General features: G+C 44.9%; 1 long non-coding RNA gene across 1 annotated transcript; it reads left to right on the top strand.

Annotated features, from left to right (window-relative positions):
• The first annotated feature begins 5745 nt into the window (after positions 1-5745).
• On the top strand, positions 5746-6716 carry LOC131461065 (uncharacterized). Its single transcript, XR_009240438.1, has 3 exons — positions 5746-5886; positions 5955-6029; positions 6113-6716. It is a non-coding gene; the product is annotated as an uncharacterized LOC131461065 (long non-coding RNA).

Raw genomic sequence — 6716 nt, 5'->3', positions numbered from 1 at the left:
TCGGTCAATTTAATAACAGTGAGGCTTTTGGATCTTAATATCTCTGCTACCAGGTTTCCTTCATAACTGAGAGCCCGTGTTAATTACAGCAGAGCCTAATGGTGGGGAATATTCAGGGCCTCTCCGTGTTTTGATAAATGGCTTTCCACTAAGATTTATTCCTAATTATCTCATTTGTCTTTCTCCATTACTTTTTATAGCTTAAATTTATGAAGTCATTAAGACGTTAGTGGGCCTGATAATGATTAGGAGAAGGAATTGTATGAAAGTGAATTATATGAAAATGATTATGGCTAAAGGAGTGTTTAAAATGAGGGCTGCGGAAGCCTGGATATGTGTGTGTGTGTGTGTGTGTCATAGCTTTGTCTGAAAGTGCATGCATGTCCCACCCACCCACCACAACCCCCCCTGCCCCTCTGTCCTGCCCAGCTGATGTTACCCCCCTCACACCACTGGAAATAAGTGTGATGAAACATCTTTTGTCACTCTCCTCATCCCTCCGTGTCTCTCCTCCCTGCTGGCCACCATCTCATATCTGTGCTCCATCTCTCTGTCTGCTCTGACTCTATTACCGCAAGGTAATGCTCTCACACCCGGTGATTGCGGGATGATATTACACACATGCACAGAATAAGTTTTTTTTTTTTCCCCTTGCACTGCATTTGGCTTTTGTTTAATTACATTTGCCTCGAAAGATAATGAAACATATAAATACAGAGGCCCAAGTGTGTGTTCTGGGCTTAGGAGTTATGATGACTTTATGGAGTGGGAGCTCCCCGCCACCATCACTGTGGTCTCATCGGTTTGATGAAAACTTTCAGCTCGAGCACAATGGTGGAATAGCACTGCACACACACACACACACACACACACACACACACACACACACACACACAGCCTTTGTAAACGGATGAAGTGCATGACAGATGTCACCCTGTGCTTAAAATACACAGTTTTGACAGACACACTGAGCTCCTCCATCCTCATTCCGGCCCCTTTTCTTGTATCTCAGCAGTTCTATTGCACCTCCTCTCTCTCCCCCCCCCTCCCCACCCTGGCAGGCTGTGTGCCAGAGATCACAAGAAGCAGCGCAGGCCCTTTTGCTTAATGAATTAATTATTTGATTATTTAATCACCTAGATGAAGAGCGTCTTTAACACTGGTGTTAATTAGCCAACATCTGGGCCAGTTGGCAGTTGCCAGCCACACAGAAAAATCACAGAGTGGAATAGCAGCACACACACACACACACACTGCTTCTCTCTGTGAAGTGTCACAATCACCACAATCATTTTCTCCACTGCCCTCCTTTCAGCTGTTTCCACTGTGACTAACCGACTTATTGTCCGTGATTGTCTGTAATTGTAAAAATAACTGTAGGCCCTAATATATCGAGAAAGTGCATTTCTTCGTTCCGTATTTCTTTTTCTTTCCCCGTTTGATTTCGCTCTGTTTGTCATAATGTCACTGTGGATTAATGTAATTCTTGCTTGTCTGCCAAAACAAAACACTCAGGTATGTCAAACAAAAATGGAACTGTCTTTTTCTGTGCAGCTCTGTTTTCTCTCACCCTCACATGCAGTACTGCCTCTAGCCAGTGGGAGGAGCAGTGTCTTTTCTTTTGACCTCACAAGGCACTCCTTGGTTTTACTTCTTCACAGAGGTGCCACACAGCTGTCCACAACACGCTTACTAGATAGTGCATGCAGGTCGTGTCGTCTGCGGCATCCACTGCAACAGGCGAGTTGATGCAAAACAACACAAGTCTCCACACAGTGTGAGTGTAGAGTGTGTAATTCATTCTACGTGGATTCCCATCGTTAGACTTCACGTGTAAATCAAAGCTGAAGGTCACACATGTGTTCTTAGCGCTTTGCTTTTACGACTCCGTCTTCAGTGCGTGTGAGGAGACACACAGACAGACAGACAGACAGACAGACAGACAGACAGAGGAAAGAGAGCAAGAGAGCAGACAGTGAAGGAGGGATGGAGGAGGAGAAAAAATATTTGTGACTCTCCAGTCTGATTAAGACCACTCCAGTCTGGGTGGTGCTACTTCACATCAGTAGCAGCCTTCAGTGGATGAGGGAGTACTGGTGTGTGTGTGTGTGTGTGTGTGTGTGTAGGATGAGTGGTGAGGGGGGTGGGGGGTGGAGAAGGAGGGATTCCCTTTAATTGCAATCATTCTGGCAGCACTGTAGGGATCTGCATGCTATGCATACAATTAGAGAGCCGAGGAGAAGGTGGACCTGGTTTTCTTCTTAACAGCCACGCAATGCTTATAGAGAGCAGTCCTGTAACACAGTGGGTTATAGGGACGCAAACCAAAGCGATGTTTATTTTTAATTGCACCGTTTTCTGTTGGAGCTGATGTGGGCTCTTTGTCTGAGGCTTAATTGTCAGAGTGTGTGTTGTGTGTATGGGCTCCACGGTGGAGGCAGCATCTTGATCAGTGTGTGTGTGTGTGTGTGTGTGTACATGTTTGTATATAAGCTGCATGTGAGGTTAATTGAGACACACAGCTCATCTCTGCCCTGATGGGGGTCAGAGCACAGAGGCAGATCTGCATTGCATTAATCTAACCCCAATTTATGCTGCCACACACTGTCAGTCACACCCCTGCTCTCTCTCTCTCTCTCTCTCACACACACACACCCCCATTAATTTTGCCCCAATTTGTGTTGTCTTCAGCTGCTGTGATGCGTGGCCTGCCTGAGTCAAAGGCTTGTACAACAACAGCGACGCAACTTCTGCCTTCTCGCACACTTTCACAGCAAACAGCACACACACAGAACAGATGGTGTTTACTTTTGTAAAAACCAACTCAACTTCTTCTACAGGAAGAAAGACCTCGAAACATCAACGTCAGTGCCAGAAACACACACACACATGCACGCACACACACACTTCTCACTTCTTTGTGGCCTCTATTATTCCCTGCATAAGTTCCTTGCAGAACGCCGGCCTGACAGAAGCCAAACCTTACAGTACCCAGAGAAGGAAAGGCAAATTAACCAGCTTCACTCTAACACTGAGGGACCATTAAAGTCGAAACGCCTGATCTCCCTGGCCGGGTTTTTCCTCTCCATCCTCTCCCTCGTTCCTCTCTCATTTCCTCACTCTCCAGCTGGAAAGGTTAACCGAGAGAGGCTCTCAGAGACACTTCAGCAGACACACAAGTGATCTTTCCTTTAATTGGCTTTTCCACTCCCCTTCTCCTCCTCTTCTTCTTCGCAGGTCAGCAGCGTCCACTACAGGGCCCGGCAGAGGAAAAACACACACACACACACATGCACACACTGAACGAGATCCAGGCAGTCAGGCTGAACTGAGAACTTGATGCACTGGGCTAGGTGTGTGTGTGTGTGTGTGTGTGTGTGTGTGTACACACACCTTTAAATATCTCCATCCGACCAGTCAATCTGTCTTTAATAGTACAGGAGTAGCGGTTCTGTGTAATTGAGCTATTTGGCTCTCGGGCCTCCATGATGTCCTCATCCATGAAGCAGCTGACACGGCGGCTCTGCTCCTCGCTGTCACATGGACAGGGTACACGGGAAATTCATAAGGAGAACACTGACAAGCATGGAGCCATTATCAGCCATAGGACGTATACTTGTCTTCCCCTCTTATCACTGAGCGAGAGTCGTGACAGCGAGTGTCAACGTCTTCCTCACATCGTGACTCTGGAGGAGACTTTACTGTTGTCCACAGGTTTTGTGAGGAATAAAGTTGTGGAAGTAAAAACAAATGCATAAAACATAAATATTAATTTACTGAAATTACCTATTATCAATTAACAACATTAACATCCAATTATTGAAATACATAAAGGCAAATGGATGTTATTATATTATATCGACAAAAAACACTGACTTCCTGAAGCTTTTTCACAAAACTTCCTGGAAGAGAATTTCACAATAAAAACTATGGTCACAGAGAACTTAAAGATTGTTCGACCCTGTTCAGACCATGGTGTTCACATCAGTCCTGAGTGATGCGATCATGTCCAGTCACCTGAGGTTCAGGTCTGAACACTCGATCCTGAATGCGTGACCACATTTCTGAGCATGCATGAACACAATCCATCCTCAGGACACATCAGAGCTGACGTCGACTGATCCACGGCAGTCTCAGTTTTTATTAACTCTACTTTAACATGCATACGTTCATTATTTATTTGTAAAATGTAATACTGATTGCCATATGCTTCCTTTTTAATTGTTTAACATTTATTTCATATTCTATGGTTTGAAGACAGTGAGTTTCCTTACGAGCTGGGTCAAAGGGCTGACACATCCTTGTGTGTTGGATGGTCTGACTTGTCCGCTCACAGACTGAAACACAGGCATGTTTTGATTTAAAAGTCCATCTTTCACCATATCTTCAGGCCTACATTTGTCAGAAAAGAAGGAGAAGGAGTTATTTTACGTTTGTCTGGTGGCTTTTTTTTGCCTTTTTCTGTACGGAGCTTCCTCTACAGTTTTGGAGTACAAATTTGTGCAACACCACAGTAAACATCCATCCATCCATTGTCTACTTCTTTAACCTCATTGCTGTAAAAACACACTGCTGACGCTTCTCCACTCCCTTCCCCTCCCTTGACCATGTGCATTTGTTTTCAAAGTAGCCGGCGAACACAAGCCGAGGAGCCATGTCCATGCCGGTTGGCATCCATTTTGCATGGTTCTGTTTCTGTTCTTAATTTTTCACCATTCAAAAAGAACGGGTGCGGTGTTTACTCGTGTGTGGACCCTCGATCGTTCAGATAGTTGATTGTGTGTGTGTGTGTAGTGCCATGAAGCAATTTTTGTTTCTCACGAGACATGAGGCTTTGTGAGACCTCCTAATTCTGAGGACTCCAGGTCCCTGATCTTACAAGGCTGGTTTTCCGCTAACAGACAGTAGGGGGAGTGGCGACAGCCACTCCCCCTACAAGCTGAGAACTTTTTGAAGTTCCCTTATATAGATGTGAAATGGTTGGTTCAGACCAAGTGGCAACCAGTTGTGACGTCACTCTTATTGATGGTTGAGGATCAGCGTCGTCAACTATTCCCCAAGCTAGAAGTCTTTAGAAGTTTTCACTACAATAGAGGATTTTGAGAGAAACCTCAGAAAAGTGGAAGAAGAAATGGCTTCTATGTACAAAACTCAATTTCGAGGGAAAGGGGCAGGGGTTTACGGTTAGGCATGGAGAAGAAGTGAGGTTAGGGTTAGGGTAAGATGACCTGGTAAGGCCATATAACAAGTAAAGAAATGTCACGATAAAGGCTATGTTTCGTAGGCGTCGTCGGCTTTATTATTCAACTAAGTCTAAGTAACTTGGTTACTACGGCACCACAGACTTTCGAAAAATCCTCAACCCATATGGATCCACACCTCCAGAATCCATGTGGATGTTTTGCAACCAGAACTACAGACATAGACAATACCAGCTGTCAATCACACAGGTGTCTACTCATATGTGTTACACTTTATCGTCTATTCTCTGCAAAATGGGAACATACTTTACAAAATTGACATCATGTTCTTTTGAAGAAGACATGAATCTAGCTACTGAGACCATGTCAGGTAAATCAAGGCTCATTTTCTCAAGATTCTCAAGATTTCCTATTGTAGCAGCATGGATGTGAACACCAATAGTAGCTACTCATTGTAGGTGAAGGGACTATAAATGCGGCAGATTTTCCCGTGTCTCGTTCTTTGCGCTCTGTCCACCGCGTCACTTCCGGTCGGAGTGTTTGGCGCTCGATGAGTAGGACTGTGCGCTGCTTCACGTCTGTGATGCTCGTCCACCTGTGTGCTTATAGCGTGTTTTTGTTGTACTGCAGAGCGGCTGGGCTTGCACGCCACGCTCAAGGTGCGCTGTGTGTTCAGCTTGCGGCGGTAAGTGTCCTCTCCCTCTCTGCATCATACTGCTTGGTGCCTCACGGCTAACACCAGTGTGGTTGCAGGTGAATGCCGGTGGCAGCGCGAGTCTCTCTCTGTCTCCCCCTATGTGTTGTGCGGGCGTCATACTCGGCAACAAGGTTTGTTATTGTTTTTATTGCGGCGTTTAAAATGTAGTTTTAGCTCCATAATAAGAGTGCTAATGTTGTTTTTTGTTTTTTAGATAAATGTTGGCCACCTGGCTGATGAAACTGTGACTTGGGTGACGTGACGATCAGCTGTCCCCTGCTGCTTTGTCTCGACATGATTTTGTTCAGCTTAACGGCTTCTGCCGCTGCCCCAAGTAGGTCCAGCTGCAGACCCGCAGACCACTCAACGACACCCCCCCCCACTCAACGACACACCCCCTCACACTCTACGACACACCCCCTCACACTACACGACACTCTGATTGGGTCACAGAAGAGACTGCGTCTGAAACGTGATGACGTTTACTAACGTGATGACGTTTACTAACGTGATGACGTCTACTTTTATTGAAACTTTATTTACACATGCGTATTTCATAGACACTTGTTGACAAGAGACTTTTATCCCGGTGTGCGACTGGAATAGAGAAGAATAAATACTCGTGTTGACTTTTATGAACACAGAAATGTTATTTCTGTGAAATTTGTGAATAATTAATGTCACTTTTGTAAAGTATGAAATGTTATAGCCAAACTGCTAAAATATATAAATGCCGATTGGAAAAGTTCTTTCAACATCACGTTTACACAATATAGTATCATGTTTATGTGATATAATATAACGTTTACACAATATAG

Source organism: Solea solea, chromosome 6 (genome assembly GCF_958295425.1).
Source record: "Solea solea chromosome 6, fSolSol10.1, whole genome shotgun sequence".
Lineage (NCBI taxonomy): Eukaryota > Metazoa > Chordata > Actinopteri > Pleuronectiformes > Soleidae > Solea > Solea solea.
Note: the sequence above shows the minus strand (reverse complement) of the source record. Positions and strands in the feature narration are given on the sequence as shown.